This window comes from Staurois parvus, unplaced genomic scaffold, assembly GCF_062004578.1.
Source record: "Staurois parvus isolate SC_StPar_1 unplaced genomic scaffold, SC_StPar_1.0 ptg001805l, whole genome shotgun sequence".
Lineage (NCBI taxonomy): Eukaryota > Metazoa > Chordata > Amphibia > Anura > Ranidae > Staurois > Staurois parvus.
In genome coordinates this window covers 2947986-2956986 of record NW_028319601.1, presented here as the reverse complement: position 1 = coordinate 2956986, position 9001 = coordinate 2947986, and positions in this window count along the sequence as shown.

Here is a 9001-nt window from a genome sequence, read left to right as displayed (position 1 = left end):
GGTAGTGGAGGGCTCTCTCGTTGGCCGGGGAAGAGGGAGGTGGTGTTGGTTTTTGTCAGGTTTTCCCCTTTGGGACGGTGGTTTGCTGGTTGGTTTATACTCTCTTCACGCTTGGGGAGGTGTTGGTCGGTGTCAGGCTCTCTCCTTTGTGGGGTTGTTGATGTTATGCTCTCTCCACAGTGGGGGGTGTTGGTCAGTATCAGGCTCTCTCTGCGGAGGAGGTTGGGGTTGCTGATTTTTGTGTTGCCTAGGGCAGCACAAAACCTAAATGGATACAGTGCAACGAGCTTGGGAAGAAAGCATGCAGTGAGATAAGCCAATTACTACTTTTCCTTTCACTGTCCAGTCACAAATTGTAATTGTTTCTAAACTACAGCAGATAAAAATCAGGTCTCCTGCCCTGCCAGGCACTGCTGTGATGTGTGATTGAACTGAGTATGTCTCATGACTCGATGGACTCAATTACAAATTCTTCGGCAGGTAAAACAACTCCATTTTATCTCATATATCTGTGTATTCAGCTGTTTTGCATGGCGTTCAGCTTTAAGAGATTTTACCATCAGGAAACTGGAGAATAGGCTACTGAAAACAGGGCTTGGCTGTCATGAAAATACTAATATATAAATCAGTTGTTTGTAACATTAGTTATGAATTGACTATATTTTTTTAATCTCTCTCTCTCTTTCTCTCTCATATATTTTTATTTTTTCCTTCTTTATTTAGATTGATCTATGGTCAGCACATATATTTTTGTTACATCTGAGGGGACTAATATGAAGAGGAGGAGAAGAAGCCAATGACAGGAAACAGCTACTTTCTGTTCCCTCTTAGAGAATAAAGCATTTCCTCTTGGAAGACCTTATGTTTTTGTGTCATTCTACAAAGGTGATTACAGATAATCTGTGCAATGGACTAATTTCCAGGTTTTTTAATATATCATATACTATACAGTCTACCCAATGCTGGGCTGGTGGAGAATCTAGTATCTATGGATCCTCAATCAATAAGCTCTCTTCATTCACATTACTAAGATGTCAAACAATTACATACTGTAAACATAAATCAGCAAACAAAATATTTCAGCATACTTGTATGGCTGCCTACACCACAAAGCTTACATGCGTTCCAAGCCCTTACCTTAGAGCACTAATTATTAGTATTACCACAACATAATATTGTATATTTTGATTGTAACATAACCAGAATATAATATTGTAATAAGTTACATATAGTTACATAGTTAGTCTGGCTGAAAAAAGACAAAAGTCCATCCAGTTGAACCATTATAAAGAAGAAAAAAAATTCTAATCCTATACCCACAGTTGATCCAGAGGAAGGCAAACCCCCCCCCCCCCCCAGAAAAGCATGATCCAATTTGCTCCTTCAGGGAAAAAAAATTCCTGATCCCCGAGAGGCAATCCGATATTCCCTGGATCAACTTTACCTATAAATGATAGTATCCAGTTCCAGTTATATTCTGTGTATATAGGAAAGAATCCAGGCCTTTTTTAAAGCAATCCACTAAGCTGGCCAGAACCAAGTCAAGTGATTGTAAAGTCTTTTTTTTATAACAAACATGTTAATGTATATTTACCTGCTCTGTGCAATGGAATTGCACAAAGGGGCCCTGATGTCCCTCTTCTGGGGTCCCCTGCTGGTGCTCCTGGCTCCTCCTTTTCTGCACGTGACCTCATTGGAAGCCTCTTCTGATCCCAAGCCACGCTGCCATAGACAGACTGGGAATGCATTAAGGTAAAAAAGTGTTAAGGCTTTAGAACCCCTTTAACTGCTGGGGAAATGGAATATGTGTGTGATAACATTTTGGGATGTGTTTTTAAAATGTTTGCATAGCTGTTGGTTGATTGAAATTGTATGTAAAATAATTCTGTGCAAATACAGCAAAATGCAATGTTCTAAGTTTATCTGCAGATTGAATTTTATTCAGTGAAGCAGTGTGAATTGGGAAAATACTGCATTATGGCCACTAGATGGCACTGAGGATCACAGGAAATAACTAAGCTCCTCAGCAGCCATAATGCAGTATTTTCACCATTCATACTGTTTTTGTATAAAAAGGAATAACATTCGATCTTTTTAAAAAAGCTAAAAAAATTTTGCAGTCTGTAACATCTTACATTCTATATGTGTGGATTTGAACCATAAAATATGCAATAAAGAACCATTACTCAACAATGTTTTCACAGAATTTTGAAATTAATTTTTTTAGATATTGCCATATTTGTAAAATGCAAGTATGTGTGTAGAGACTACATCGAAGCAAAAAAAAAAAAGAAAAAAAAATCTCAGTTTTTTACATTAGCAAAGCTTGTTTGGGAAGGCAATGCAACCAGCAGCAATGATGAACAAAGAGCAGTAACAGACAGCCAAACAGATTTTTTAATTCATTGGTATATAACAGTCAGAAAAAGATAGATGGTTATGGTTACTGTCGATTAGTTGCTGTGGATTACTGCACTTTACACATTCCTTAATGCCTCGCTGATTGGCCCCATAATATTTGACCCTTTAAATGACAACACTGGCGCTGTTACCCTGTGATGCTTTTACTATGAATGTGCGCTGATGCAGCAAAAAGAGCTTATGATGATTGTGTCTAGCTGAGTCAGGAGCTCTGAAGCATCCAACCCTATGACTGCATTGTGGTCTGACATCTGAGTCACAGGCAGGTGCTGGACATCGCACTGGCCAGTTGTGCAAGTCAGACTAGACGCTCATATATGCATCTACAAGCAGGAAGGCTAAGTGTCTGTATGTTGCTATGCAGATAACTAACTAACCTAGTTAATGTGCAAAAAAAGAGTTCCATGTATGTGTGGAAGTCATTTATATAGGGAATACAATTCTACATGTAGAAGTGACAAGTCACCAGCAACTATAGCAATTTGCTAGCAAGCTAAAAATGACTTGTAATCGCTGGCATTAGCAATTTTTAATAGAAATCACTGGTGTCCTCATGGGGTGGAGGTCTAGATCCAGTCAGGAAAAATCATGCATTTATGCAGCAAATCATTATCTGCTTATCCAATTCTGCCCTATTTAAATATTTCTGTTGGAGCTCAGCATAGGAAAGGCCAATGATCTAATGATTGGCTTCTGTCAAATCTGGGATAACCACACACCAATCAATATTTGGATGGTCCCTGCTGAACCAGCCAAATGTTGATACATCTATGACCAGATTTACTGAGAACTATAGCTACATCACAAGTCTAGGATCTGATCAACTCACATCGTTTCCAGTTCTAAACCTAGCTGGGACGGAGTCTGTGAGACCAGACGGGATTTTAAAATGGTGATCGAACAAATAACTGCTACACCAGAGCTATTTTAAAATGGCACATGGCATTTGAGTGGTTAAAAAGCTAACCTATTAAACAGCTTGACTCCCCCACATTTTTGCTGGCACCTTAAAAAGTTACTGGCAGATTAAAAAGTTTCTACAAATATGAGCACAGTGCGTTATTCTTATCTCACACATGGCAATGTTCAGGCAATTTCAACCACTTTCAATATTCAAGAAGTTATTGTCAAACATTAAAAAATAATTGTATGCCCCCGGGGTCCCAGTGCACTTCTGCATTTGTTTCTTTTTAGATCTGAGTAGTGGTTCTGAAATAAAATGACATTTTTATTTCTGTCTGTGTTGGCTGCAGCTCCACTCCAGGCTGAAGCCCAATTTATGGGTGTTCTCATAGGGGAGATACAGCCAGCACTAAAGTCATCTCCTCCTCTTCATTCTGCAGCCCCCATCTAACCTGGCAGCCCTGGGCCTCCTCTGCCATCTTCCTTATATTAATAGAAAGGCTGAGTCCAGACTCAGCTGCCATCTGTTCAGGGGAGAAAGTCTAATGTAGTAACTGTTGGTTTGTGTTATTGTGAATGGCCATGTTAGAGAGGAGCACTGTCCTTCACAAAGACACCAGCCCAAAACAACAAAGGCATGCTAAGTACACTAGCCTCTCCCCAGAATAGCAGGCGGATGGGTATGGGCTCAGTTGTCAGAGAGAGATTAGTGTAGCAGCTGGCATATGTTGTTGTGGGTTTGCGATTTTGTGAATGACAGCGCTCCTCTCCAGCATGGTTGTTCACAACAACACAAGAAGACTGTAATCTCTCTCCTCTCAAATAGCAGGCAACTAGTGGGAAGGTGCAGTACAAAGTGGGCAGCACAGTGGCTAAATGGTTAGCACTTCTGCCTGGCAGTACCAGGGCTGTTGGTTCAAATCCCAACCACGGCACCACCTGCCTGGAGTTTGCATGTTCTCCCTGTGTCTGCATGGGTTTCCTCCGGGTACTTCGGTTTCCTCCCACACCCCAAAGACATGCTGGTAGGTTAATTGGCTCCTGTCTAAAAATTGTCCCTAGTATGTGTATGTATGAATGTGAGCTAGGGACCTTAGATTGTACGCCCCTTGAGGGTTAGGGACCGATGTGAATGTACAATATATATGTAAACTATGTGTAAATTGATGGTGCTATATAAGTACCTATAATCAGGGACGGACTGACCATTTGGAAACTAGGGCACTGCCCAAGGGCCCGGGGTCAGTAGGGGGCCCCATAAGATGCCCCTGGTACCTTTTTCATAGGCTTTTTTGAGTTTGGGCAATGACACAGGAGCCCCATGATCCCCTATTGCCCGGGGGCCCCATGAGTTGTCAGTCCGCCCCTGCCTATAATAATAATAATAATAAAGTACCAATACAAAGTTGGCAAATATTTGAATGGGATCAAGTGCATTATGCACATCGTATCACGACTCGACTACTGCAACTCCCTCCTCACTGGCCTGCCTTGCCGCTGGCTATCCCCGCTTCAGTCGATCCTGAATACGGCTGCCAGACTCATTCACCTTTCCAACCGCTCCGTTTCCGCCACCCCTCTCTGCCAATCCCTCCACTGGCTTCCGATTGCGCAACGGATCAAATTCAAAATCCTAACATTGATGTACAAAGCCATCCACCATACTGCCCCGAACTACATCTCTGACCTAATATCCAAATACCACCCAGCACGCACACTCCGCTCCTCACAAGACCTCTTTCTCTCTAGTTCCCTGGTCTCCTCCTCCCATGCCCGCCTCCAGGACTTCTCCAGGGTGTCACCCATCCTCTGGAACTCCCTGCCCCAACCCATCAGATTATCACCTACTCTCCTCTCCTTTAGGCGCACCCTGAAAACCCATCTCTTCAGGGAAGCCTACCCCACCCCCTGCTAACTTGCCGACCTCCTCCACTCTTCCTACCACTCCATCCCCCACAGCTATCTCCTCCTGTACCACTATCCCCTCCCTCCTAGATTGTAAGCTCCAAAGAGCAGGGCCCTCAATCCCCTCATGTTTTGCATTGTATTGGTATTGTTCTGTCACATGTTCTGTCCCCCTCTGTAATGTACAGCGCTGAGCGAACTATTGGCGCTTTATAAATACTGTATAATAATAATAATAATAATAATAATGCACTGGGTCTCCTGGGGAATCAAACAGAAGTTTTTAGCTTCTGCTGATACTTTTTATTTACATGGTTCTGCTGAGAGAGTCCAAACAATGATTGTTGGGTTGCATAGATCATTAAGTTGTTTTTGCGATCAAACACTATTCTGAAATGGTCTGAAAATTCCTGCAAATGCCACCAGTAGCCATACACCTGAGCTCATAAAGTATAAAGAAGGGCTAAAGTACAGCGACTACATTATACAGCATGAAACATTTCCTATTTTTTCACTGATTGTTAACTTTTTCTTCTAAGTTGAAGATATAGTTTTCTTTCTCATTGCAGAAAGAAATCTGCACTAGAAATGTGAACCTATGAAATGTGCTAGACAGCATTCAGTTTTGCACATGGACACACACCTGCAGACAAGTGTCCAGTGTTTCTTTGCCAATAACAGCAATTCCCTTCCTGACCCACTCTACTGCCGGACATAAGTAAACAGTAAGCGCCTTATTCCTCAGCGTCGCACTCGGCTCACACACAGAGAGGATAGTGTATGCGTGCCTCACCCCCAATTACCAGCTCTGGCAAAGACATGGATGGGCATCTTAGAAAACTGTCTGCTTTACAACTGTCTTATAATGCATATAGTTTTTCCTTTATAAAAAAAATATACAATGAAGTATTTGTATTTGCTGTTAGAAAGCCATGTATTTAGCTATTCATGGATGCACAGTATGCCTAGCTTGCAATTTCTAAGAACACGAATGTACGTTTATTATCTATGTGCAGCTCTCCTCCTTCTTGTTTCCACCTATGTTAGCTGTAAAAACTAGCTTAGGCAAAGCGCCCAGAGAAAACATTTCCGGTGGGGAGGGGGCATATGGGCAGGTGGTACCCTCCCATTTAAGTACAGCAAACAGCAACAACTTATATACTTTTCAGCAGGGCTTTTTTTTAAATTAATTTTTATTTTATTTATTACAGGCACTTATACAGCGTCGTCAATTTACGTAACGCTTTACACATATATATTGTACATTCTCATCAGTCCCTAACCCTCAAGGGGTGTACAATCTAAGGTCCCTAACTTGCATTCATGTATACACATACTAGGGCCAATTTAGACAGGAGCCAATTAACCTACCAACATGTCTTTGGAGGGAATCGGAGTACCCGGAGGAAACCCACACAGGCGCAGGGAGAACATGCAAACTTCAGGCAGGTGGTGCAGTGGTTGGGATTCGATCCAATGACCCTAGTACTACCAGGCGGAAGTGCTAACCATTGGAATTGGGGGGGACGCAGTTCTGGCACCTCCAGCACTGAATGTATGTAATGACAATGGGTGCTGGGGTGTGCTGGACGGTCTATTGATGATGGCTGCTGGGGGATCTAGGCTAGATCTATTTTTTCAGAGGGGTGTCTGTTGTTGCTGGGGATGTCTATTGTTGCTTGTGGGGGATATATTTTTGCTGGGGGTGGGTCTTATGTTGCTGGGGGTCAATCATTGCTGGGAGGTATCTACTGTTACAGGAGGGGTTTATTGTTGCTGGCTGCTGGGTGATCTATTAATGGTAGAGAGAAACTATGTTGATGGGGGGATCTATTGTTGCTGGGGGGGGGTCTGTTGTTAGCTACAGGGGATCTATTTTACTGCTTTTCTTGTAACAAATAACAATTTCCATCAAAATTACTTGGCACCACAAAATGATACTTGGTTCTGTATTCTCTAAAAGGCGTGGTACTGGGAAGTGGGTAGGTGGTGGAACCAAGGATCGGTGCTTGGAGGTGGGTAGAAACATGGGGTGACTCAGAAGGGGGGAGTTCCTGCACCTATTCTCTGAGAAAAAACAGCTTTTCAGGAAACCCCATACAAGTTCACAGCTCTAAATCTAATGAATGTCCCTTAATTATCACATTGACTAAGGTGCATATTTATCAAAAGATCAAATAATATTTTTTGCCTATGTTGTAGCTTTCCATTTTGGTGGCTTTATAACATTTATTAAAAATAGCACTTTGATATTTAAGTGTTTGTAAGCCAAAAAAGAATAAAAGCATGTTACTTGCGGTTTGAGAAGCAATTCCCGACCGCAATACATACGGTACATATACGTTGCGGTTTGCAAGTGGTTTATTAGGGTAATGCCTAAAGATATCAGCCATAACCCGCGGCATCTTTTTTTTTTTTCAGCTGGTGGCTGGATTTCTCATGAAAGTGGTCTGAGTAGCTCATTAACCACTGGATCGCTTTCAGTATCGGTGGTAGGGGACGTGTTTTTTTTGGGGGGCTTACTGTTTCAACTGGCGCGCCCGAGAAATTATCTGATGGTGCGACCGGCTCGTCACAGAGGCGATGAGAGATTCGCTTGTCTCTGATTGCCTCTATGACCTTGGAGGACTGGAGCAATTTCATGACTATCAGTCCAGGGCAGATGTAAACAATTTTTTTTTTTAAAGCAAAAGATCAAAAAAGTTTTGCTTTTGAAGGTAAAGGAGAGATTTGGGGTCTTTTTGACCCCAGATCTCTCCTTAAAGAGGACCTGTCATCCCAAGCAGAGGGACTCTATTGGGAGGGGCTCACACAGGAGGGGCGGGGCAGGGAGATGATCACACAGACCACAGAAATGACAGGAAGGGAGGGGGAGAGAAGGAGATACAGATGCTGCTGAGAGAGCAGGATGACAGAAAGTCAGTTTACTGACAGGAACAGGCAGGGTCAACCAGGTATTATACTGTATGGAAAAGGATAAATAACGAAGGAAGGGTCAAAGAGAGGAAAGAAGAAAGGAAAGAATGAAGGAAGGATCAATGATAGGGAGTAAGGATCAATCGAAGGAAGGATCAATTGATTGAATGAAGGATCAGTTGATCAAAGGAAGGATTGGTTGATTGATCAATGGAAGGATTGGTTGAAGGAAGGATTGGTCGGTTGGTTGATCACATCAAGGATCAAAGTAAGGAAGGATCGGTCAATCAATTTAAGGAAGGATAGGTTGATTGATCGATGGAAGGACCAAGCAGTGGAAGGATCGATCAATTGAAGGAAGGATCGATCGACTGAAGGAATCAAGAATCAAAAAAAGGAGGGATCAGTTGATCAAGTGATCTAACGAAGGACCGGTCGATCAATCAATAGCAGGATCAGTTGAAGGAAGGATAGGTCGATCGATCGCAGGAAGGATCTGTCGGTTGATCGCAGGAAGGATCAAAGTAAGGAAGGATCGATAGAAGGATGGATTGATAGATCAATTGAAGAAAGAATTGATCGATCGATTGAAGGAAGGACTGATTGATCAATTGAAGGAAGGATTGGTCGATCGACTGAAGGAAGGATCAACCTATTGAAGGAACCTAGCCTTGATAATGAAATGATCAGTGTCACTGTATTGCAATATTAAAGAAGTTTATATGAAAAAAAACTAAGTAATTTGTTTAGTATTTAGAAATGTTAATTGAGCAAAATATAGCTCTTTAAATTGTGAAAGCAGGAAAACTGTCCTGTTAGCTGCTGTCTCCAAAGATTGTAAACTCTGGGAGACTCT